The following is a 27,935-nucleotide window of genomic DNA, read 5'->3' as shown; positions in this document are numbered from 1 at the left end:
TTGAATAAGTAATAAATAATTATTATTATGGAAACAAGTCCCATGTAAGGACCGCCATCTCTTCCAGGGATAATGCTTCAAAAAGATCCATGGATGGCCCAAAACGGCCAATTATTGTGGAAGGCCTGTTTTTCCACCCAAATTCATCCCTGCCTTCGTGAATATACATTGCTTGGGTTTCAGACACATGGGGCCATCAAGGAACAAAGCAAAGGGAGAGCCTTTTGAGTAACAGGGGCCTGTCTAGCTTGCTGCCTTCAATGAATCGGGTGTCTTTTGTGACAGGTCCTTTGATCCAGCATGAGCACTAAACTCAGTGGAGCCCCACTGGGTGTTTAAATAATTCCTTACCGCTCTGTGGATTTAATATGCAGTATTCCTCCCCTTGTATGCAATCCTTTCATGTATATGGCTTCAAAAGAGGTCAGTGCAATGCAGAAACAGGGGAATTGCTCTTAGCTTACCTTTCCAGCAGTGCTGTTTGGCTACAAAGACCTTGGTGTGCTGGGTTGTGCTTCGAGATATTGCAGTACTTAAACAACATGGAGGAGGGAATATTTTACAAACATTTTCCACTGTAGTTCCATATTAGTCTGAAATATTAAAGGTAAATTAATGGTGATAAATTATGACATCTCGCAGATGGGACGGGGTTTGGGAGGGATGGGAGACATGCCCAGTTTCCTTTTAATCCCACCACCATTACAGGAACCCTAAAACAACTTGAGGGACTGTACACTTCCATTCTCTAATTCCATTCTAGAGCAGGAGTGGGCAGAAGGAAGATCGCTATCTGATTGGACTTCAGCTCCCAGAAGCCTCTGTCTATAGCCGAGGATCAGACATGCTGGGAGTTGAAGCCCAAAATATTTGGAGACCTACTTTCTGCCCACTGCCACTCTATAGTACAGTGAGTGATCACTCTATATCCTCCTTTCCTAAAAAGAGAAAGACTAGATGATGATTGTGGATATGCTAATGCAGGGTGGATTTCGGTTTGGAAAAGGGATGAGTGAACATACAGTGCTTGAGTTCAGTGAGATTCCCAGAACACTTACTCCAAGCTCCATTAACCTGAATGTGCAGATCCTATTTTATTTTATGTGCACAAATTTCCCAACTGACAAAATATGAAACTCTTAAAATGCGCATTTCCCCCATAGGCTAAAGCATGAAAATACAGAGGGGGTTTGTACAAATGCGCACATACACAACTGCACTTCTGAATATAAATACTGCTTTGGGACACTGCAAAAATCCCAGAAATTACCTGCTCAGGTTCAGTGTTCCAGATGGACATGTTCACATATTTATAAACAAGAACAAAAATCAGCTGCATCTCAGGTAGGACACTTCTGGAAGCAATGAAGGCAAAGGGGCCAAGGCCACAAATAGTCCAGCATGCTTCATCTTACACTTCCTTCTGCCAGTGATTAAGCTTTACAGCTGGCATTTCAAACATTTACAAAATGGGGAAACTACCAAAAACCAGAAACCACCAAGTGATCAGTGGCTGCAGGAAAAGGGTGAGCTGGGGGGAAGGGGTGGGGCCTTCTAAGGAACCACAAAGAGCTGGATTGAGACCCAGGGATGGACAGATTTGGTCCTCAGGCTGAGGTCTTGTATCCCTGGGTTGAAGGAAGATGGGTGAGAAATGACGCCTAGGATGCCATTTGGTTTGGGACATGTCATTTCTGAATGTGGTCAGCAATGAATGACTTAAAAAATTTAACACACAATTCCAGTCGAAGTTATTTTATTTGTTTTACAGTTGTGAGAAATGAAAAATAAACAAAACCCTACTAGACAGAGGCATAACTTGTGAAAACCATTTGTAGGTTTCATGATGCTGCCTGAAAATAAGAGTTGTGATCCTGATATGGAAAGGCAGACTGCCTTTATTAAGCTTTTTCCAACATCAGTTACATTTCCTTAAATGGAGCGTCTGATGGCTGACCAAGCCTTTTCTTTTGCTTTTATGTCACTTTATCTTTGTTAGTTTCAATGTGGTCCCTTCAGACCTGATTCACAGTAACAGGAAAGCACAGTCAAAATTTTCCTCCCGTCTCCACAAAGCACCCATTCTTTCCCATAAGTGTCGTCCATATGGCTACCTTATGCTGTTTATGGGAAGAAATGATGACTTGTTGCAAAACTTCCATCCAAATGCTGGGCAGTGTTTCCCATGCAACAAGGAATCTGCCTCTGCTTTCTGCCTCCTCTTTCAGCTTTGACTTTGAAGGAAGTTGCAGACAAGAGGGGATAAAAACATTCCTTGCTTTGCTTAAATACCATGTAAAACTGATGCTTTCCCTTTGGAAAGGTCCCTCTGCTGCATTAAATGCCTTACAAATTAAGCAGTGACACTAAAAAAGGCAGCTTATAACTCCTCTGGGGGACGGAGCTCTTTGCTGTGTGTAGCAGTGTGACCTACAAGCTATAGGGCAGTGCCAACAAATGGCTTCATTAGCAGTGACATTAATACAGAGCTGTTCACTGCACAGCCAGAAAATGAGCTGGGGATGAAATGGGGAAAAGGCTTCAGATGAAACAACATACATTTTGTAACTGTGCTTTCTCTAAAGTTGCAGGTAATTTTTTTCCCCCAGCTGTTTGGTCACTGAGCAGATGGGCACTGATACCGACTGCAGACTGGTGGGAGCCTTCCCATTCCATGAACTAAAAAATGACAGCTTTGCTACTTGGTTAGCAGAAACTTTTGGTACACTTCTGTTGGACTGTGTTGTTTCAATTTGCAGGTAGAGGAATCGACTGCTGGATTGATCCCCCATATTTAGGGCACCAACCATCTTGCATGTAAAAAAGTGAAGTTGTTCAGTGAGTGATGTGAGTAAAGTTGACTCATTTCACACTGTAATGAGAACATCACCTAAATTCATAATCTCAAAGCAATATGCATAACAAAACTCAGTCGTTCTTCCAGATTTGCATTTTCTGACTTTTGCAATAGACTTCTCCAACAAAAAATAATAAAAGGTTTGCAATAAAGGAATGTGCTCATGCAAAAAAAAAGTCAGAGAGTCATGAAAATAACATTATATTATTATAATACAAATACAGTCTAAATACACTATATTATTGCATGTAAAATATTTTTATTTATTTTTCAATTTATATCCTGCCTTTTTCTTACAAAGGTCTCAAGGCAGCTTACATCATTCTCCTCCTCCATCTTATCCCCACAACAACAACCCTGTGAGGTAGGTTGGGCTGAGAGTCTGTGACTGGCCCAAAGTCACCCAGTTGTCTCCATGGCTGAGCGGGGACTCGAACCCAGATCTCCTGAGTCCCAGTCCCACGCTCTTCACCACTACACCGGGATAAAATTGCAAGCAACAAAGCTTGACCTAGGAGAAATACAGCCCCCAAATAATATGAATTTTTATGCAAACTTTTCAATAGAAATCCGCAAATCAGTGATGGACTGAGCATAAGACTAGAAAAAATAGAATTCTTTCTTCTGGAATTCCAGCTTTCTATGTATGTAGGGCAAACATTTTTAAAATGGAGAATAATTCAAACAATAACTTTTGAAAAGATCTGTTCAACAGCTTGGCTCTAAATAGTAAGTTAAAAAACCTGAACACTGGATCAGTGCTAATATGGGAAGGATCCATGTTGTGGCCTCTTCTGCCAATTTTATCAGACAAGTACATGCAGTAACAGCTCCTGTGTTATTAGAAAATATTAGTCATAATATCTGTTAGTCCTAACTCCATAGCTTGGGATAAAACTCCTACCACTGCAACCCATTAACAGAAGCAAAACAGCACAAAACATGCCTAAGGGCCAAATGTAATTTCAGAGAAGCTCTCCAGGCTAAAGTCAAGTGGTAAGTAGGGCTAAAGGCAACATTAGAAAAAGCTGGGGCAAAATTAGAAAAAAAATATATAGCAGCACAATTTGGCTTGAAGCTCTTTCTGTCTGTAACTAGTAAGTCGTAAGGGACTTAGAATGGGGAAAATACTGCACAAAAGTAGGGAAAATACTGCACAAAAGCTGAGAAACTACCAGAAGATCAGTTACGAAAATGGAGGCATGATCACCTGGGAAACCTGGCAGGCAGACAGAGATCCTAAGGGGGCTGGATTTGGCTCCTCAGTGTGCTCTGCTCTAGAAGATTATTTCATTGTTACCTCTTCTATGCAGCACCACTTTAGAAACCACTGATACCAATAACTTTAAGCACCTTTAAGGCACTTGGATTGTACTTATTTACAGTGTTCATCTGCTTGAACAGCAGGCATCCCTAATATTTCTCCTGCGTATGGGATCATACATAATGACTGATAGGCTTTTCAACTCTGCAAATGTCCGTGTGTGATATAGAAACTGGGCTATTATGCTCTTCCCCCTGCGTGCTTTTGCTCTTTTATTTCTCTCTTGTCCAAATTATATTTGACATTCAATTTAAAAGCCAAAAGAGGCAATGAGGACCGGTAATGTAATGTCTGTGAAGCTGTTGCATATGTGACATTTAGCAGGATGGACATTTTTCATTAAAAAATGCTTTTTAGCTGTTCTGTGTTGCCTCTGTCCATTTGTAACAAGCACTAATACGAGGCATCCTCTCTCTATGATTCCAACCCCCAAGCACCAATTAAAATCTCAGTGCTTCAAATATTCATACAGATGTCATTCCAGCTATCTATATCCTGCTTTTGCTTCTAATAAAAGGACATTATGCAGATAAAATCAGAACATCTGTGGTTAGTTTAATCAACTGACAGAGCAATCCTCTGCCCCTAGAGAGCACCTAGAGGGAAAGGGGGTCATTTGGATTCACAGCTCACTGAGGAGCCAGGCTCTGGCTGCACTTCTGCTGCAGGCAGCCCAGGAAGGCCCAGCTGTGTCTCTAAGCTGTGTTCCATCGTCACAAGAGTGACCCTGGAAAAGGGCTGCAGAGTGTGTTCTGGCGCAGGAGGGAGAGGTATCCTGGCAGTGCTCCAGGCTTCTTCCTACCTCAACTGAAGTGCCTCAGATGGCCAAAACTGGCCATTTAGATGACTGGCAGAGGGAGCGGGGAGGAAAAGCTCATCTCTGCCCTCGTCCCACCCTGCAGTGCCCTGGGTTCAGTGGTTTATGGGCACCCCATTGGATTGCACTCTGAAGAACTTCTTTTGCTGTTTCTACTGCTTGAAAAGCTGGGGAAGAAGCTGAAGGCTGGGTCATACAGCGCATGGTCACAGTACCAAGTGATCCGTGGTATGAACCCAGGGATGTGAAAGAGATCCCTAATGGATTCAAATGATTTGATGCATCTCTGGGGATGTCTGAGAAATTTAATTCAGTTACTTTTGTTCAGGCTTTTACCCAATGCACAACTTCTGAATCAAACATGAAGTTAGGCAGGAGCTACCCTTGAAGTTTTTGCAGTTACAGTTGAAGTCTTTGCAATGGCATTGATGGACCAGAAGACAGCATGCAGCAGCTGGGGTGCACCTGAAAAATTGGGTACCTTGAAAAACTGCACCCATTTTTCAGTCAATCATGAGGTCATGCATACCTTTCAAAGTTGAGCACACTAAACTTGCATACTTGGAAGAATATACACAACAATATGGGCAGATATCCATGTGAAAAGAAGAATACAAGCCTTGCAATCTGATATGGACTCAAATCAGTGCAGGTCTCAAGACAGAATGTCAAGAACTTTGCTGAGTTCCAGTTTTATTGATTCACATATTCCTACATTTCTATGGATCTGCTCAGTAGATTCTGCAGAGGACTGTCTTTTTCTGAGCTTCTTGGATGCCATAGACTTCCAGCCTATAATTTTACTTTTGGGAGGAATTCACACTCTTTTTGCACTACTTCATACTTGTGCTAATTCACACTGGCATTAATGCACATTGGCATAAGTGGAACAAAATTGCTCTACATTCCTACAAAAAATCTGATCCCAATAACAAACAGATGAAAAGTGAAACATTCTTTCCCATATAGACCCACTAGATTTAGCAAAATCTGTACATCTCTTGACTGAGCCATTAATTCTATTACAAGCAGAGACTTCATTGCACCTCCCCTGTCCTCAAACAGAATGCTTCCAGTTGTTTATGACATTACATTTGTATCCCGCCTTTTCCCTCTTATGAGGAACCCAGGCTGAGTCTGTTCATAGATTAGTCTGCCAATAATCCAAGAGATGGTCATCCATTTTAGTACAGAAAGCAATGTGCATGTGTATGTAAACTTACAACTGACCTTTTTCATGTCTTCCCTCTTTAATGCAAGGACCTCCCTCTGTTCTTTGGAGGCAGAAAAGAAAGTGGAGGCACAAACTCTTCATGGGCAGTAGTGGTGGGGAGTGTACATGGGTTTATGTGTACCACCCCACACAACTAGCCTGCTCTTCATACATGCGCCCTGCCAGATCCTGCAGACACAGTAGGAAAGACATTTTCCAGATAAAATGATTAATGAATGATAAAATGGTAAGCAAATACTGTTCCAGCCTTAATCAAACTTAATTCCATCAAACTCAATCAGACTAACTGCAGAGAAAATATGTTTAGTTCAGGGTGCAAGCATTTCAGTGAAAGTGAAATAAACTAAACATCTTGGATAAAATTTATTTCTCCCAAGGATTCACTTGGCCCATTCTGTACTCCCCTGAGAGGGAGTGGAGGATGTTCATTGTAAACATACTTGGGATTGAAATCTCAGTCTGAGAAGGAATTCTGAGCAAGAATTTTAAAGGAATAAAACAAACACAAAACCACAAAACCGCCCTTTGAGATCTGCGGGAGAGTCCCTTCTCCGGGAACCCTCCATGAAAGAAATTAGGAGAGTAAGTACTCGGAGGAGGGCTTTCTCTGCGGTGGCGCCCAACCTATGGAATTCACTCCCCAAAGAGGTCCGCCTGGCACCATCGTTACTGGTTTTTCGGCACCAGGTAAAGACCTTTTTATTTAAACATCATTTTAATTGTTAAAATATATGATCTGGCCAGGGCAACTTCTTCTTCCTTCTCTTTTCTCCTCCTATATTATTTATTTACTTATTTTATACTGATAATTTTAATTTTATACTATTATGTTTGTATTATGTTTGTAACTCAATGTATTTTTTGTATTTTTGTATTTAATGGTAATTTATTATGTTCTATTGTATTTCAACGTATTTTATTGTGTTGTAAGCCACCCCGAGGCTTCGGCAAGGGGCGGCATAGAAATGTTATAATAATAATAACAACAACAACAACAACAACAAAACCCTAAATCAGAGAACCTTGTGGTGTCTTAAAGAATATAGCCTGATGAAGTAGACTACAGTCCATGAAAGCTAATGCCAGGATAAACTTTTAGTCTGTGTGTTTTTTTGTAACAATAAATTAATATAGATCCTGAAGAACAAAACAAACACACAGAAGAGATGCAATCCTATACAAATTTAGACAGAAAAAATGTTTGTGTAAACATGCATGGGATTTTTCCCGATGCAACTTTCTTCAGTTTTACACATCTCTTACAAATGGCTCTTTAGTGTAAAATGTAAATCTGGAGAGAAGAAGGAACTTGCAGTGTCTAATGGAATCACAGGGAAAATTAACATTTCATTCCTCCCAACATTCAAGAAAATAAGAGAAGCTGGGTGCTTGTCTTGGTTGGCTGTTATCAAAACTCCCGAACACTATAAAGGGCATGGTTTTAATTTAAAGGACATTTTACAAAAGTAGTATTCCTCCTAGCATATCTCTTAATTTCCTTTCACATGTCTGCCCTCTGGTAGACAAAGCAATTATCAGGCACTTCCATTTACAGTTTTAAAGGGTAATTATTACCTGCTTAAATACAATTTGCAATACAATTAGTGTGAATCATTGCTTTAAGTAGGTCAACATTCAGCAAGTTTTTGTGAAGTGTTTATTGAGCTTCTCTTGTTCTAATGAACAAATCAGTGAAATTTATTTATTTATAAAATTTGTATGTCTTCCATTACTTGCGTCTCTGGATGGCTTACAACATAAATCAGAATAAAATAGATAAATTGACTATTCCACGCTGGCTGCAATTAATAAAATACAAACAATAAAATTCCATTTCTATTAAAACATATTAAAATATTGATTAAATAAAAAGGTCTTGACCTGGCACCGAAAAACATATAGGGACTGTTCATCTTATAGCATTCCTACCTCCCAACCACCTAAAGAAAACATTGAACTGAATTTGGAGTTTTGTCCTCAAGAAAAACTTGAAGGAATTAAGAATATATCAAAAGGATTTTGACTTATCGTAACATTTTTAAAAGAGGGCTGAATCCATGTTTGTGCTGGATCGATTATACTGACAAAGGTGGATGCCCCTGCCTTCTGCATGCTACAGCAGCACCTTCAGCACCCTGAAGGGATGAGCTGTGGTGTGAGAATGGGTTCCCCAAAGCTTGGGCAGAAGGACCTTCCACATGAACTTCTTCCTTTCTCAGAAGACAGCAGAAGACAGATTCTGAATCCAATCCAAATTATTGACTTGACTGCTGTGTAAACCATGTAATGACTATTCTATGATGTGCAATCAGTTTACACAAAGCACCAGCTAGGGCTTATTGGTCAACACCATCACCACGAACTGAGATTTTGCTGTTGAACACACTCAATCCTCCTTTTCACTGGTGCATTGCAGGAGAAGATTGGTAGGGGATGGGCAAAGTGTCTTCTAGAGAAGCTTCTCTAATACTGCTGCTCCCATTGAGAAAATGAATAGCCACATCAGGGAGGAAGAAGCATGGTCTGCAGAAAAAAGAGTTCACAAGCTGGGGAAGCACTAAATATAAAGAGCCAGAAAGGAGAGGCATTCATTCATCAGCAGTGACTGTGATACAGCCATGATCACTGTTCCTCACAAAGATGAGCAGAAAAGCAACACAGTAGAGGTCAAAATGTCTCATCACTAGGAAAATGTAGTGAAAATATCACTAATTTTAGATATAATGCTTTCAAAATTGTAGTCTACTGATGGAATTATATTCTGAGGTTTCTTAGACTATTATAATTGCTGATTGATGCTCACATTGTCTTTGCCGAATTATTTTAAGGTGGTTCTAGACATATTAAGAGCTTCAATGGGCATTTCCCTGTTTTTAGACAGATGATAGATATAGAAGGACAGAGAAGCAATTAGAGAAGCAATTACTAAATGGCCTGAGAAATCTGAACTTGCTATTCTGAAGCAGGAAGATCTGCTTTCAGTACAACCAATTCTCTAAGCTGTGTGAATACCTACAAAGGTCATAGCAGCCCACTGCCATATATTCCAAGGTGGCTTTGTTACAATCCTGCCTCCTAACACCCTGACATGTGTGAATGCTGTAGAAAGCTGAAAACCTTGATGGAGCTTTCACTCTCCCTGGCAGCAGGTGCGGGGGAAATGACAACTTCACCACTAGAATTTTTGACAGTTTCACTGCAGGATAAGAAAATCATTTTCGGCAGGTTGTAGTGGTAACATTAAAATAATAAAAAATTAAATCCAGTTCAAGGCCATCACTTATCCAGCAACTTATATATCAAGGCTATTAAGGATGAGATGACCGAACAGGCAGGACAAAATTGGATTTCTTAAACATCTGCCTTGCCAGCATTGCTGAATTTCTTATTTCAAAGTGGTGAGTTGGATGGTCTGGATGAAAGCTAATAAATAGAAGTTGAAATTCAGACTTCGCTGAGCTTCAGAATCAACTGTGTATGTGCTATGGTGTGGGAGGGGAAGAATAGAGATGGGAAGAGTTCATTGGGTTTTTCATTTTAATGCAAATGCAACTAATTTCACCCTTTCAAGCTCCAGTGTCAACCTAAACTCAGTTGGCTTTTGAAAGTCACACTTCTCTGAACTATGCAATGTTGTTCTTCAATCAAAAAGTGCATATTAAATGGGTGTACCAGGGAAAATAAAATTTACAAATGTGTTGTACTTAGAATATTGCTTGCAGATAATGGGTTTATCAGGCAAAACTGCACACAAAATACTTGTCTCAGGAGACAGACACAGAATAATACATTTCAGTGCAAACTTTGACAAGGGGTTCTTGAACTTTGGGATGAACAGAACCCAAGACTGGAGAAATTCTAAAATTTTAAGATAATTACACTTAAAATGAATACCAGAGAAAAGCATAGGAGAAGGAATCCACCATTCTTCCCCTCATTAATGGGGATGGTTGGGACTGCAAGGAATAGGGTTACATGTCTCCCTTCTCGGAAGGTTGAGCATCAGATCCATAGCTTAGGGATTCTTCTAAATCTGGTTTTGAACTTGAGAAGTCCATACACACAAGTATTTTTTCCTGCTGCTTGTGCCAGCTGTGGAGGACATAATGTGCTTTTTGTAGGATTGCTTTTGATAGCTGCATGGAAATGGCTAGTTGAGCATGCTATCTATTGCAGAGTTGTGCATAACCCTCACCCCCACCACTTAAAAACTGTGCTGGATATCAGCTAGTTTGTAGGTTAGATTGGAAATACTTGTTTTAGTTTTTAAAAGAAGTTATGGTCCTCAAAGAAGTGTGCCTGGAGCCCACTCTTTGCTTCAGTCAATACCAGGTGAAAACCCAATGTTTATTCTCCCAAAAAGTGAATAATTCAATTTTTATCTACATCTTTTAATACAGTTTTACTGTACCTCTGAGATAGTTTTAGCTGCAGGGGCAGAGGGTGGGTCATTGTATGGGTGTTTTTGTATTATTGTATTTATTAATTGCATTGTTGTGATTTTTATTGCTTATGGAAATTTTGCTTTGTAAACCACCCAGAGAGCCTTTGGGCTGGTGGGCAGGGTAGAAACATAGAAAGAGAGAGAGAAAGAGAGGGGGGGGGGGTGAACTAAATCACTCTTCTCCAGTGTAGCTCCCTTTACAAGTGGGAATGGAGAGATTTTGGCATTTTTTTTTTAAATTTTTGAGAGAGAGCTAAATGGGTGTGGAGCTCCTGGAAGCTTCCATGTGTCCTTTTCTGAAAGGCCCCAAACAGTGATCCTTTGTTATTATGGTACAGGATGATAAAATGTCACCTGATGGGAATATCTGATGGGGTGGCAGCTATTGTCCAGTTAGAGTAGCTCAACATGGTAGCAGTGAATCTTCCCCCCTCCCATTTCATCACCCCCCCAAATATTTGTAAAGATATTCAAGGAAGTAACCCCCCCCACACACACACACATGCGCACACTGCATTTGCTAAATTTTGAGCAGAATATTCTCTTACTGCTGGAAAGACTCATTACTGCTGCTGGGCTGCTCCATTATTCCTATGTAGAGCAACCCTTGTGTCAGTGAGGGTCCTCATGCATGTCAGCCTTTATTTTGAGATGTATGGGAGCTAATCATTGTGAACCTGTTTAGGGGTTGAGTTCAGTACCATGGACAGCTTATCCAAAGCTCAGAAAAAATACCACAATAGATAAGGGACTTTACAGACACAGAAGTGACCAGCCAGCCCAACTACATTCTCTATGTTGACATTGTCATTTCCCCCACCCAGTAATACTTTTGTAAAGGGAGTCTAGAGAACTTTGAGCATTTCATAGTCCTCCAAATTCCACCTCCAAGATGCTCTGACCTGTGTCCATATCACATCGAGAGTTTGGGGCATTCTCCCGCTTTTCATGCAAACAATAAATAAGCACTTCTCCCATGGATTAAAGAGCGTTTATGTGCATTTCAAAAGTACACATTTCCAAGTCCATTTTTCATATGGATTCATTCTCCTACTTTGGTGGTTGTTGTTTGGGTTTTTTGTTCCTTTAACTGAATTGCAAATTTAGAAATGCATTACAGGTTCAACTTCAGATTGCCCAGGAAATACAAACTGGGTAAATTCTGATAAAAAATTAACTGAACTGAAATCAGTTCCCTATTGAATTATTTTATGTTTCCTCCCCTCCCTCTAATGTGGAAAGGGAAGTTTGATAAATCTGATGAGGTTCACTTGATCACATAATCCTTTTCCATCAGCTCCAAAGTGACATCAACTTGTTGTAACCTGAGCTGAGCGAGCACACAGACTTCTGCTTTAAATAGGCCATGATTCACATATTCAACACCACAAGAACAAAACCTAGGAAATGCAAAAAAAACACAGGCCTGCACTCCACAATTTGCACAAGAACAGCAACAAGTCAAATCTAATGAGTCAGGGCCAACTTATTTATTTATTTATTTATTTAAACCATTTTTATGCCGCCCCCATCACAACAAAGTCTCAGGGCGGCTCACAACAGGAACAAAATACATAAATAAATAACAATATAACAATAAAAAATTATTTAAAACCCCCGGTGTATCTTGGCTAAAAATTTAAAATCCTATAAATACAAATAATTTAACAATTAAAGTAAGTTTTAAATAAAAAGGTCTTAGCCTGGCACTGAAAAACAAATAACGACAGCACCAGGCAGACCTCTCTGGGGAGCGCATTCCATAGGTGGGGCACCACCACAGAGAAGGCCCTCCTCCAGGTACTCACCCTCCTAATATCATTCACAGAGGGTTCCCGGAGAAGGGCATCTGTTGCTGATCTCAAGGGGCGGGAGGGCATATATGGACGCAAGCGTTCCTTTAGATATCCAGGGCCCAAGCCGTTGAGGGCTTTATAGGTCATAACCAACACCTTGAATTGGACCCGGACTTCAATTGGGAGCCAATGGAGCTGACGGAGAACTGGGGTTATATGAGAACAACGCCCAGTCCCCGTCAGCAGCCTGGTAGCTCTAATCTGCACCAACTGAAGTATCCGGACTGTCTTCAAGCGTAGCCCCACGTAGAGCGCGTTACAGAAATCTAATCGGGAAGTTACCAATACGTGTGTCACTGTCGCCAGGCAGTTGTTCTCCAGGTAGGGACGCAGCTGATGTATCAGCCGAAGCTGAAGGAAGGTGCTCCTCACCGCCGCCATCACCTGAGCTTCTAGAGACAGCTTAGGGTCAAGGAGCACTCCTAAGCTGTGAACCCTGTCCCTCAGAGGGAGTGCAACCCCATTTAGGACAAGGCCCAAGTCCCCCATCGCGCGGCCCAAGCCACCCACCAACAGGGCAACTTGAGCCAATGTACTAGTTTTACACACTCTAAATTTGTGCAAATATTTTGAATCATTTGCAGAAATGAAATTTCCCAGCACCCAGCACATGCCCCCTTTTGGTCCTTGGGCCTAAATGCATCAAAAATTAAGTGAACTAAAATGGAACAGGTTTCCCAGTGTTGTATGGTGGTATATTAGAAGAAACTATAAGCTGTCGCTTCTTTCCCTAGGCCTCCTCATTTTGTTTAGGGTTTGAGCCTATATGAATGTTCTGCCAATACTGCCAGAAAAGCATTTTGGGAAATACTTTGCTTTAAGATTGAGTTTTATTTATTGTAATATCTTGATGCTGTACCTTACTTTATTTTATTGTATTACTGATCTGAGACATAGTGAAGGGCAGGGTGTAAAAGCTTTCGATAGATAGATAGATAGATAGATAGATAGATAGATAGATAGATAGATAGATAGGTATCAAATGGAAAATAGAAAGAACAGAAAGGGGAAACCTTATAAGGGGGAACCTTTTAATACCTAATTGTGAGACAGTGAAAATGCCTGTGATTTCTGTTGTCTGTGGTGAGAAGAGGAAATATGTGAAGATTTTTTTTTTGTCAAAGGCATTTTGCTTCCTGAAGCAAGCAGCCACCCACATACAAAAGCCAACCGGACCACCATTTCAATGTTATGCCAACAGTATATGTTGGAGAGCATCAAGCTGCCTTGACGCAGCTGGGCAGCTTATTTATTCATTTACCATATTTGTATGCTGCCCCATAGCCAGAGGCTCTCTCTGCTTCTTAGGGTGCTGTTTTCTGGGTTAAACGATGCATCGAACTTTATGGTACTGCTGTAAGAGCAATGGCAAGGGATGCAGGAAGAGTTGGAGTTGTTTTCCCCATGCCCCGTTAAGAGTTCTAAATAGAGATGTGAAGGCTTGGAAGTGGAGAACTGTGGAAAAAAGAAAAAAAATAGGAGAAGGGCATTTTCCCAATATCCATGGGGAGAAACACAGTTTTTAATCTACCTTTCCCTCTCATTTTTTTTTCTGTCTCCTGCCCGAGGCCTTCACAATCTTCAGTTCTGAACAAGAACTGAGCATTTTGAGTTTCTGGAATCTGGCAGTATTGCAACATAAGGAAAACCTAGATGAAGGGAACAAATGCCCATTCAGCAATGTGCTAGCTGTGTCCATTGCTCAATCAATGCCCTATTTTGGCAGCAACCCTTGGCATGACATAAGGAAGTTTATGATGGAAACTTAGTTCTGTGGTGGTAGCAGATGGCATGGATATGGACAGCAACAATCCATTTGTGATCAAGGGAAACGGCCCCCTCCCCACACCAAAAAATGTCTTGAGACAACCATTACAGTTGCTTTTTATTATCACTTACCGATGGACCTTATCTGCTATAAAAGCTAGACTTTTTAATACACTGGGCCACTTGAAGCATATATTTCCCTTACTCTGCTTCTAACAGTTCATATATCAATTGCTTTCTGTCAGTGATTGATCCCTTAATAGCCATAAGACTAGATGAGATTTATGGAATATCTAAATTAGATTAGGCTATCAAGAATTATAACATTGCCCATGATATGTCCATAGGATATTGTGCCTCTTTGACCAACCCAAAAGCTTTAAGCTTCCATTTATATGCCAATTTGCTATAAAAGGACCAGCTGATATATTAAAAAAAACCCTGAAATATTAAAGATGATGCTCATAATCATGTGGTTTGATGATGGTCACTTTTGGGACTGGTGAGTCTTGTCTAGTTCAGGAATTCAGAAGAACGTATTTCATATGTAATTCAGTGCTTGCCTGGAAGCTACATTTCAGGGACTGATGCCTTCTAGAAGCAACAGGAAGTAAGTTGTAATCTCGGCTAGAAAGCCACTGGGTCTATGAATGTAGCAAGCTCTGATATCCACTGATGTTGGGCACAGTAACCACTGAGGACTCAGGCACTGGATTCCTCTTTGGGGTCCTCATGGCACTTGTTTGTTTGTTTGTTAAAGGAAAAGAAACCTCCTCACCTGCAAGTTATCCATATTTAGTATGAAATGGCTAACACTCTTGGTTCACATTTGATTTCTCTCACTAGTTGGCAACACTGGATGACTTAGTTCACTCTTCAAAGCTCATGAAGGAAGCCCATTGGAAAGTATGATATCTAATGTGTGGAAAAGCTCCACCTGCACTTTTCAATCTGTGATGGATATGGAGGAAAATCTGGTAAAGGCAGCCCACAGTCTGGAAAGAAGGCTAATATTCCTTAATAAGGGTAAAGGTCCTGAAATATACTCTTCATATTTCTAAACAGGGAATATAATGCATAGTTACGTCATTTGCATGTGCATTTCTGATTCTGAATAGGGAATGGATGTCAACAAGGATTTCAAGGCAAGGCAAAATAGTCTTTATAGTTGCCAAATTGCTTAGGAGGTGAATACTAGTTCTCTGCATAATTAATAGAACTTAGGGGAAAATCCTGTGGCCCTTAGACAATGTCCGAGGACCTGTTGATTGTTGAGATTTCCCGATCCAAGGTCTGACCCCAAATAGAGGAATTGGAAAACCTTCCCACTCCATTTAGTGCAGGAAAGCCTATCTGGCAAAAATGCAGGGCAGGAGGACGAGGACATGAAAGTCATCTCTGCTGCTCCTGAGTTTGGGGCCATCTGAACAAGAAGAATGCAACCTAATGAAGAATGACTTGGATTTGGATCAAAGCACTGAGATGAAGCTATACTTATTCCTTTCAGTTTCTGTTCTGTAAAGCATAAGCTCTACTTCTGAAAGGCAGAGTGTTAAGGTCTTGGAACGCCTGGCTAAAACTGCATTTCTGTTCAGTCTCTCCCTACCACCCACCCACATACACACTGCCACTTATGCACTTTCCCCAAAGTAGTTTACAATGTGTCAATTCCTTCTGACTTGCTGGGACTATAATTTGTATGCTTAAATGAAACACACTGGATTTAAACTAAAGCTACACTGAAATGTTTTCTAATATTCAAGATGTAGGAATTCTATTAAGTGAGGTGGGGAGCAAAGAAAGCACGATGGAAGTAAAGCTCAAATGGCTGAGGCTTCGAAATCCTTCGGAGGGATGGCCAGGAAGCAAGTGCATTACCAGAACGCGTGAGGGCTGTGTTTTAAAATAACTCAAGCTCAGTTCTCCCTCAGCTCTAGGAGATGAAGAACTGCAACTGTAAACAGCAGCTCCATGGCTTCCCTTCCACTTTTTTCTAGAAATATCTCAATACTACTAAATGCTGGCAGGACATTTTGATGAGCTCCCTCCCATCACTAGAAATAAATGCAGCACAATTAGCAGCCTGCATTATGTGACCTGTGTTGGATTATTCCAACTATGCAGACAAAAAGAAGGGCCTGTGAAAAAGGAAACATTCTTGTAGTTTCGTGTCAAGCAGATGTGAAACCAAAATGTATGTGATGTGTAACACAGCAAATTAGCTATTTACTTGGAAAGCAATAAATGCAACCATTTGAACTCAGATGAGAATTCTCCTTTAATAATAAGGAGAAGTGCCCTTCTGTTTATAGCAGTCTTTGCTTACGTATATGCCTTTGCATAACATCACAGTATATGTTGGGAACTATAGTTGGGGCCTGCAAGGAATGGCGAGACAGAATGGACCACCATGTTTCTGCTGGTTTATTTGCATGTGGTCTGTCTGCATTATGATATTTACTTACCATCAATGATATGATGAAATGAAGGGAAGCAACTAATGGAGCTGGTTGGTTTGATTTTTCTTCTTTTCCTTTTTATTTTGCTTTGGCAGGAGATGCATTGTACTCGCTCTACTGAAAGAATGGCAAGGAAGTTATTAAGGTTCAATGAACTTCCCCATTGTCCAAAGGCCAGGATAGTTTCTTGAAGTCATACTAAGTCCAAATCGTTTTCAGCTTGTTAGGGGCAGCAGCAGAGATCAGGGCCTCAAAGCTGCAATTAAGGGCTTCTTTTGCTGTGAGAACAAAACTATTTGCCCTACAGAAGCAGTTTCACCACCCATTTTCTCCCAAGGAGGGGTGGTTAGAGTCTGTGTACACAGTGGCAGATGCTGAAATAATGGGAAAAGGAATTTTATAAAATGCATGGAAAGAAGCATTATCTTTTGTCTTGACTTGGGGAGAGTAATTGTTCCATTACTAACTCAGGTAACTTTGGGGGCCAGTGAATTCAGGCAACCAATAGTGCCATAGAGAATCTTTTACACAGGTGGTTTTATCTTTTTAAGTGTTCTGGAATCTAAAGTGGTTGGACTTGGGCTGAATCAGCCCCCTGGGGCTAAAACCTTTTTATTTGCCCATTATTGCAATATTTAATTATTTTAATTAGATTTTATCATTGTCGTGCTCAGTATTGTACTTTGTTGTGATTTATTCATTGTTGAAAGCCATCCTGGGATATCTCATAAAGGACAGGATTAAATATTGTTAATAAATAAATAAATAAATAATAAAACCAGGGATCAGGAGGGGGGTCCTTGGAGGTAGAGCAAATGCAAATTGTGCTGGTGGAGATTTGTATTACTAACTTTGTATGCTCCAAAGCTCATAATGAATTCCAAACTGAATTGAGAATTTGTGATACATCATTCATGCTAGGCATGTCGTGACTGGAGCTGGCTGGAGCCAGGGGTCATACTAGATGGCCCAGGAGACCTCTTCTGACTCACTCTGTTTCTGTGTTTCTATGTTTCTATTCCAGGCTCACTACAAAGGAAAGCATTGTGCAGGATGCTGTTTGACCTACAAACTTTGCTTGTAGTTCTATCACATCAGGAAAATCCTTAGTACAGTCCTGTATGTTTCTACTCAGAAGCAATTCCCACTGAGTTCACAGAAACATAAGTGGGTATATGACTGCAACCATAATGTTCCCTTAAAAGCCAGGAAATCCAGAACCTTAGTGATCGTTGGCTATCTTAGAACTGGGCTTCGTCTAGCCCTATGCCTAAGTAACATATCACTTTAAAAGAGAAAAGTTGTGAAAACTTACTAAAAACAAATTGTTCTGGTATGTTAAAATACACACACAACTTAAAATAGATTTCCTGCTAGGAGAACATACACTGTGAAGTGATGAAACCCTTTGAAATTTATGAAACTGTTTGCTTCCATAGCCCTGCATCCCAAAATTGTTGAAGGGAAAAATGAAGACTTTCCCCCAAGCCATGTTTAAATAATGCATTTTCTTGGTTACAATTCAGAGCCTTGGGGTGGGGAGCGGTGGGGAGCAGAGAGAAACATCCAGCAGATTGGATTTACTTTATCACTGTCAAGCTTTCACCGTTTATGATATTAACTGTGGCTATGGAACATCAATTGTTCAGCTTTTTCTTTCTTTTTGATTGGTTTGGAGAATATACTTTGTGTGATTTTTCTTATATGTATTTGAACGAATGTCTATATTGTTTCTTTGTATGCGTATAGAATGAATATCTATAGTGTCTCTTGTATGCATTGTGTGTGTGTGTGTGTGTGTGTGTGTGTATCCACGCACATGTGCACATGCACACATGTGTGTTGCATCTGTTGGTAATACCAGCTTAAGATCTGACCATTTTGCAGTGTGTTGAAAGAGAGATCAAATTTATGCCTGCCTGCTTTGCTGCTGCCTGGTACCACTTCAGGCATAGGTACCCAAGCCTTGCAAATACCAGGCACACCTTGGAGCTGGGCTAGTGCAAGACCCAGTAGCCATACAAGAAACATTGCCTCTACATGTAGTGACACCTGGAGTGCAACTGTGGAGATGTTGGGGACCAAAGGAGGACCCCACACGTCCCTCAGAGTTGCCCACCAGGGTTAAAGCAATTGCAAAAGCTCTTTACAGTTCCTCTTAATCATATACGCTATAGGTCACACTGCAAAACAGAGACATACTCATTTCAGTTTCCCTGTTTTACCATGTTGTAACTCTGAGTCCAGTGAAGAACTAAAATGGATTGCACTAAGCACTTGTGAATTTTTGGCATCATTCCGTTATGCAAACTATATCCATCAACAAACAATTGCTCATTATTCTTTTTTTTAAAGCTAGTTATTGGTTTGACTCTCACAGTGGCCAATATTACGTTATATCTAATGGTTAACCAGAATTACATCCTGCTGATTTTCTTTTTTAATCCTAGTTCATGAAAGTGTGTATTTGCTGTTTCTTATTGCACACTCACCAAATTTGAGTGGTATATGTTACACCAATTTTGTTTCAGGAGATTAATTTCAGAAGAACTATTGCATTAGAAAACATCCACCCCTTTTGAGTTATGGCTTATCTTGAACTTTTGGGATGAATGGATGCAATACAGTATTCTTCACAACTCTTTGAATTGAATCCTGCTTTTTGTAATTAACTCGCAGTTCTTAATTGTAGGTGTATGCTACTGCTTTTTTCCATCAATAATATAACTTGAGTGTATAAACAGATACTGTGTTTATTGCCAGTGTAAAATACCAGAATCTTAGAAAAGGAATCAACTGTTATGCATTCTGGTGCTTAAAAGCAAGGCAAGGCAAGGCAGAGCAGGGCAGGGCGTTCCTTAAATATTTGAAAATCAATTTCCAGCCATAAAGTTTTGTTCTCTCCTTCCAATAACTATTTATTAAAAAATGTATTTTTCCCATGTTCATTCTAAAAATCCTGTTAAACTTTGATAGACTTGAAAGAAACATTGATATTTTATCCTCCTCTTTCTTTCACAATTTTGGCAAACAAAACTTACCAATCTTCCGTAAGCAAGACTTGAGGCACACATTTTTAATACATGAGGAATGGATGAATCTGTCAGTTTCAGTTTCTTTCTATTTTTAATTTATCCAGTCATAAATTCAATTCATCCTGGACTTTAAGAAAGTTTCAAGCTTAAATCTGACTTCAGCTGAACTCATAGTTTTAAAGTTATGTATGTTATGAAAATTCATAAGGATTTTACATCTATTCCCCCAATGCATGTATTTCCTAAGCATTCTGCATAATAGTAGTATCTTTAAAAGGCAATTGTTCTGCTATAATGCATATTTAATTAATTTACACTTTGAGGGGTTTGGAGAATACCATTGCAATATTTAGATAATTATGAAATTCAAAGGATATCAAAGTTCAAAGTGTAAAAATAGGCAAGTTCACATCAAAATACAAAGTGAATGAACTTCTTCCCTAAAAATGCCAACAGATATTAAAAATCAATTAAACCAATATAGCTCTTTCATGCGAGTATGGACGCCAATCTCCTCATGAAGCTCCTCTGCTCACACAAACTTGAAAAGTGACAGCAACAGCTGTTTAGGAAAAGACAGTATCCTTTATTCCTGACACATTTCGAAATGTGCACTTCACAAAGTGATGCTGCCGTTTATTCCATCAAGTCATCCCTGACTTATGGCAACTGTATGAATTAAAGCCCTCCACAATGTCCACTCCATGACAGCCCTGCTCAGCTCTTCTGAATTCAAGGCTGTGGCTGCCTTTATGGAGTCAAGCCATCTCATGTTTGGTCTTCCTGATCCACTTTTGCCTTCAACCTTCCCTAGCATCATCGTCTTCTCTGGGGAATTTTGACTTTTCATGGTTTACCCAAATTATGATAGTTTCAGTTTTGTCATGTTTGTTTCCAGGGAAAGTTTTGACTTGCTTTGATCTAAGACCCACATGTTTGCCTTTCTGTGGGTCCAGGGTATTCTCTTCTCCAGCACCATGTTTTGAATTTTTTTCCCTTCCTGTCGGCTTTCTTCACTGTGCATCTTCCACAGCATACATGGTGATTGGAAATATAATATCGTGGATGATCTTGGCTTTGGTTGCCAATGAAATGTCCTTACACTTGATTATCTTTTCTGGTTCCTTCATTTATGCCTTTACAAATCTCAGCTTTCTCTGAATTTCTTGACTACAGTCTCCGTTTGAGTAGATGACTGAGACAGGGTATGTAAAATTCTTCCACAGTATCAGTGTATTCTTTGTTAGCTGAAAAGTTCTGTAATTCTTCTGTAGTCATGATTTTAATTTTCTTAATATTCAGCTGTAATCCTGCATTTGCCTCTTCTTTCAATTCCAACAGGATCGCAAAACTATATTGACTTCAAAATTAAAACAACTGGAACTGCTTACCTTTTCAGTTTTATTCATTTATTAGATGTCTATCCTGCTATTTCTATTTATTTATTTTTCTTATAACAAACTGAAAGAGGATTACAATCACCCCCCTGCTCTCACAATCTTATCCCTGTAACAACAACCCTGTGAGGTAGGCTGGGCTGAGAGTCTGTGACTGGCCCAGTTGACTTCATGGCCAAGCAGGGTCTAAAATTCAGTTCGCTCAAGTCCCAGTCTTGCACTCTTAACCTTACACCACATTGGATCTCTGATATGCAGTATGTACAAGTTGACATAGTAGATCACCTACTCGGACCCACTTCAGAAATGACTGGGAAAGACTCATGCTGGGCCAGTTTGCATGACATGAATTTAGTTAATAAAATTGTCAACCACCCCATGCATGCTGGGTCTGATGTACATAATTGCCTTTACTGGGCATGGCTTCTTGCTTTGTCTGAATCTGGTAAGAGCAGCTTTTTTTGCTGTGGGAAAATAAATCACCCAGGATCTGTGAGTCTAGCAGACTTTATGAAACACACCAGGAAGCCACCCTAACGGGATCTGTATGACACAAGAAGCTATGGCAGGGATTTTAATGGGCCACCTGGCACTTCTGGGTGCCACAACCCATCATGGCTTCAATAAGCCAGAGTGGGCTGTGCTGATCAAGTGCACCAGGTCATTGGCTTCCATGCTCATATTACTGGAGGACACAGAGCTATGTGTGCAAAGGGATGCAACATCAAAGGTACATCAGTTACACAAATACCCAAACCAGACTGATATACAGGATGACTTGCATATGCAAAGCAAGCAGCAGTATGAATGAGGTCAGCCCATATGGGATGCTATCGATTGTCTGTTGGTCCCAATATTTGTTGTAGTGAATGAGCATCCCAAATGTGTAGCAACTTTGTTCATTTTATTATTGAAGCTATGGCACAAGTAGCAACTGTATGCCCAGGACAGTGGAGGATTAAGCCACATATGATAAGCAACAGTGATGTGGATCTATAGTTAAACTGTAAGGAGAAGCCGGTGTCTTTAAACCTTAAGGAGAAGGTGAAAGTAGCCTTAAAAACCATCATTCAAGGCACAAGAATGATAGCCACCTAATATAGTAATAGTAATAGTAGCTGAGGTGAATATGCATGCAACCATGCTCTGAATCTTCCTTGAAAAGTAGTACAGTTTTATGGGTAAGTGTCCAAAATATATCCTTAGAAGTAGTATTCTCTCCCACCCTCCCTCGATATATGAAAAATTATAGATAAATATTTGACACACCTGGATATTTTCTTTCATACAAAATGTGGTCCTCAGGGCAAGGAAAGTGGGAAACTATTTCTGATACTTCTTCAGATACTTAAGTATCTAAAGCACCACAAATATCCCTCCAAAGCAAAATGAGAAAATTAGATCCATCTCAGATGAAACTTCTGAGAAAAGCAAACAGAGTTTTAAAAAATTCCTCTTGAGCAGCTCACACAGCAATTCTCTGATCCCACAAGAGAACTCATCATTGCTTTTTATGAAAGCAAGTTTTATTTCTGGGGATTAGATCTAGATTTATGCTGGATCCACTGTATTGATGGAAGTGGACTTCCCTGCCCCTTTCTTGCCCACCTCCTTGAAAATGTTGCATCAAATCAGGACTCCCTGATGAATGAATACTGGGAGGAAGAGAGAAGGGACGCCTGAAAAGGGCCTGTGTTAAAAGTGTTCTCTCCCCAGTTCAGCTCACTGTTGGCTCTTGAATCAGCCATGTTGCACCCAAGTCCTCTAAGTGCAAGTGGACTTGTGAATCGAGTTTCTCATGCTACCCATCCCTAGTTCAAACATAAGGTAAGGTCAACAAAAGCAGGATTCAGAAGCTGAAGATAAGATGTTGTTTCTGGTAGCTCTCAAGTTACAGCTGAGAGCTGATAACAGATCCCCACTCAGGGCTCAGCGGCAGCATGTTAAAAACTTGAATCCAGTGTCCTCCTCCTGTGTCATACCCTACTTGTGGGCAATCCTCTTCAGTAAGTGAGCACTCCTTCACCTGGCCACTTTCCTGCCATGGATCTTATGGCAACAGAATCCTTCTGAGCTAGGTGGTGATCCAGCACCTACCTCTGCCTCAGAAGTTGAGCTCTCTGTTTCTCCAAGAGGCAGATCAAAAGGCCTCACCATCTTGGACTCAAGATGGCCTTGTGAGACAGCACGTTCTTTGGGACTACCTGGCTCCTTTTCCAAGCCTGATCCCAGTGGAGGCAGGACACCATGAATCAAAATGCTCATCAAGAATAAACACTCACTTGGTGGAAAGATCCCTCCCTCCACCACGTGGAATAGCACATCTAATTAGGTTCTTTTTGCTGGAACAGTGCCGTGAGCTAGGGTTCCTTCCCTCACACATTCAAAGCCACAGACCTTTCTTACAAAATGTTCTTTATCGACCAAAGCATTTTCCAGAAGCACAAACACCCAGAATGATTATCTGAGCATGTACAGAGTGGTTCGTTCAACCCAATCTGGTATTTACTTCCAGGAACTCTCCTTATTAGTATGTTTGGACAGCATCCTCTTGGGAAGGGCTTTTTGGAAATGAGCACACCTCCTTTCTGCATGTTGATCCTCTAGCTGGGCCACCAGTTGCTTCATGGGGTCAAGAGCCATACCGACCTCATCTGTCTCTGACATGCTCCCCTGTTCCAAGCCCTGTACATCTTGTTATTCTTTGAGACTGCCTGCACAATGGAGAATCTGGTCTTGAGATAAGGGTCTCTGCTTCTTTCATCTCAATGCCTGGAACTGGCCTACATTCCAAGACCTCCTCCTGCTTCTCCTCCTCTTCCAAGCCCCAGTCAGAATGCCTCAGGAATGCACACCAAAACCCACTAAATTCCGCCCCTCCTGACAAACTGGACTTGGAAGCAGCTTGTCAAATTGATTGCAAGCATTATTACACATGACAGTGCTCGTCACCTCTTGGGAAGATGTCTCTTCCCAAGGTGATTGGCAGTGTTGATTATGCTGACTTGCTGTTGGGATAGTGCCCACATTTGGGATGTTATGAATGTGTGTGTGAAGGTGCATGTGGCATCATGCCAAGATCTTTGGCTTGGCTTTTTAAAAGGTATTATAATACACATCTTTATTAATACTCTGCTACAACAATTTGCTTGTACGTTGAAAGCAAAGTAATGCTGATTAGATAGCATGTGAATTCAGGTGCCCATCAGCCCATCAGATGTATACCCCTGATTACTGACCTAGCAAAAAAGACACATGCAGAAGACTTTTTACTTAGTGGAATGGGCATCACATATGTCCACAAATCCTTATAATAAGGATAAGTCTGAGAATTATGGCATTCACCTTCACAGAGCATTGCTAAACGAATACTAAGAAGTCATTAATGAAAATCTGAGCAGGAAAAATGTGTGCTATTTTGTTTTAAAATACAGACTGGAGAAAGTCTCTGGATTCACTCACCTAAAATAATATAACAGGGATATGACTATTCAGTGATAAACAAACATATTTTAAAAACCCCTATAAACTCCTTGTCACAACAAGCTGAATCACAAAAGTGGAGGAATATTGAATTAATATACCTGAAACTAGGAAGCATTCTTAACTCCTTCCTTACAGGCTTAGTACCTGATTTGCTGCATCACTTACCTTATTCTGCTCCTGGTTGTACATGAGGGGAAAGTCAACCTGGAATCTGTTTCTAGCCAAAGATCTTATTACTAATTACACTCATGAATTTTACATTGGAAGAAACCCTTAATGATATTCACTCCTAAGAAAGACTGAGAGAGAAGCTCTAAATATTAAAAACAAACCCTCAATAAATATTAAGACTGGAGCTTCAGAGGAAATTAAGTTGAAAATGAGACATTAAAGCAGATGTAAGGCTACTGTCACAAACAGAAACCATGTAGGGATGTATGAGAAATTTGCTCTACAAAGAGGGTTTTCAGGGAGTTTTTCTGTTTTTGGGTTTTGTTTTTTTTTTGGGTTGCTGGTTTTGTTTTATTGTTTTTATGTATTTACACAGTTGGTAAGTCCTGGACTCAAATGTGAACCCAAACAAATTGTTTTTGAAAAACTGTACATTTCAAAGCTGTTGATGCATTCTGCAACAGAAAATATATGTGTTCAACAACGTGCACACATTTGAAAAATATGCAAAGAAAAATGTGCATATTTCCAAAATGCACACAAAAAGCTTATATCAAAATGTGTATCTTTTAAAACACATACAATAACGCATACATTATGAAAATGCATACAATCCCCCCCCTTTTTTAAACTACGAGCTTGTGGTGGAAAGGGTTGGAATGAACTTGACCCAAAGAAGGGACAATCTTGGTGACAGCGAGTTTGATAGATCTGCCCATCGCTACCCATATGTTCTCATCCTCCTTCCTAGTAGCACGCATCAATACAATATATGTACATTTCCTGCTCTAAGTTTCTCTATGAGTATATCATCAGATTTTACTTCATTGCCCCTAGCCTAGATGGAACTGCAAGAACATGTCATTAATTTTACATTATTTTACTATCGGGGAGAGAGGAGGTGGCGATGTGGTGTTTCTGTTTGCAGTAACTATCTTGTATCCACAGTAACTTAATAGTTTTGGCCTAAATGAATTGGTTCACCAGCTTTGAGATTACCATATCCTACAACAGCTCAAAAAATTTATGCCTTCATGAGATCCAGAATCAGCCAGAAATAATTTACTCACAAATTGTTCAGGCACTCTGGATAACATCACTGCAATGCTTAAGAGAGAGGGTTGGTTGGCCTAAGATTCAGAAGATCCAGTGGTCACTCAAGCCATGAAGCTCACTGGGTGACTTTGGCCAGGTGATGACGCTCAGCCTATCCTACCTCGCAGGGTTGTTGGGAGGATAAAATGGAGAGGCAAAGGAGGAAGATGATGCAATCTGCCTTGAGTTCACTTCATAGTTCCCTAATTTTAGAAAAAAGACTAGGTTCAGTCCAGGCTGGGTTGCACCTTTAGTTCCTTTTCAAATCAATGTCAAATATTAAGATCAATTGATTTGAACAGTGTCTAAATGTAATGATATTCACCTAGATTCAACCTCTTATTTGGGTTAATTTCCAGTCACCTTTACAATGAGATGCCCATGAAAAGTTACTTAGGAATGGAAACGGAACTGAATGGAGCTCCTTTCTTTCTTATTGTTGAAAATAACTCTCAGCATGTCAGCTTATCATGCCTTTGCTATTAACTGTGTAATCTGCAGAGAGAGAAAGAGAGAGAGAACAGACATTTTGAAGTTGTTTTCATTTCACTTTATAAGTTTTTAAACTCTGATATTACTCCAAAATGTGTTGCTTGACTTCATGTTACTTCCAAGTAGCCATTTATCATGCAATAAATGTAATAACAAGGCATTATTGTAGATAATGCATTAAAGACAACTGTGTCAGCATGAACATATTTAAATGCTGCTCAAGATAGATTTTATATGTTCAGCTATTGGAGTTCTTTGGAATAGAAGTAATGAATGTATTAATGGAATAAGAAAGCCAATATCATTCCCTAGAAGCCTGTGTATAGTCTAATTATAGAAAAGGGCTTAAAGGATGCATAAAATTAATGGCTTGAATAAGAATAAGGAAGCCTGTTACAGCATAAGGTTACAATTAATGTATTAGGGTTTTTTTTCAGAGATGCAAATCAAGATAGTAATTCATAGCAAGGGAATTTGCCAAACTTTCTGGATTAAACTCCAGTTAGGGGAAGAAATGTGGACACATGCACTGCTCTGTGGATGGCTAATGCAGTATGCTGAAGCACACCAGTGGCTGGGGCACATGAATGAGACGATACTGTTGCACTCATGAGCTGGTTGGTCACTGTGGGAGCCAAATGCTAGATAGGTGGCCTCTTGAGGTCATCTGGCGTAGCTTTTGTCATGCACTTCACATGTGCACAGATGCTGAAGGTGGCCATGCTTTCCTACCAGGCTTGTTCTCCTTCCCACCTTTTCCAAGTGACATTGTTGACTCCCTGGCTCAATAGACTAGTGATAAAAATGAGAGAGAGAAGAGGCTAACGAAACAAGTGCTTCAGCTACACATGTAAGGGACGCAGGTTTGTACTCTGGAGCTGAGCTGTGGCACCCTTGCCAAAAAGACAGGCTAATATTGCCTGCTATTTCCCCCACACACCTTTTCTTCCTTTAATGCTTTAATAAAGTTTTCCAAGATTATTTATTTATTTGTTTGTTTGTTTGGAGAATTTATATGCTGCCCATTCGCATAAGCCTCGGGGCAGCTTCCAAACATAAATAAATATAATTGGTACAATTACATAAAATATTAGAGACATCCTGGCAAAAAGTTGTTAAAATCAATAAAGTTAACAATTAAAATAATGTTTAAATAAAAAGGTCTTGGCCTGGTGCCAAAAAGCAAATAACGACTGTGCCAGGCGGACCTCTCTGGGGAGCGCGTTCCATAAGTTGGGCACCACTGCAGAGAAAGCTCTCCTCTGGGTACTCACCCTCCTAATATCTTTCACGGAGGGCTCCCAGAGCAGGGCCTCTGCCGATGATCTCAAGGGACGGGAGGGCATATATGGACGTAAGCGCTCCTTTAGGTAACCAGGTCCCAAGCCGTTAAGGGCTTTATAGGTAATAACCAACACCTTGAATTGGGCCCAGACTTCAATGGGGAGCCAGTGAAGCTGATGGAGGACTGGAGTCATGTGAGCACAATGCTCAGTCCCTG

Source organism: Varanus komodoensis, unplaced genomic scaffold, assembly GCF_004798865.1.
Source record: "Varanus komodoensis strain SLA01 unplaced genomic scaffold, ASM479886v1 scaffold10, whole genome shotgun sequence".
NCBI classification, from domain to species: domain Eukaryota; kingdom Metazoa; phylum Chordata; class Lepidosauria; order Squamata; family Varanidae; genus Varanus; species Varanus komodoensis.
This window is presented reverse-complemented; position numbering follows the sequence as displayed.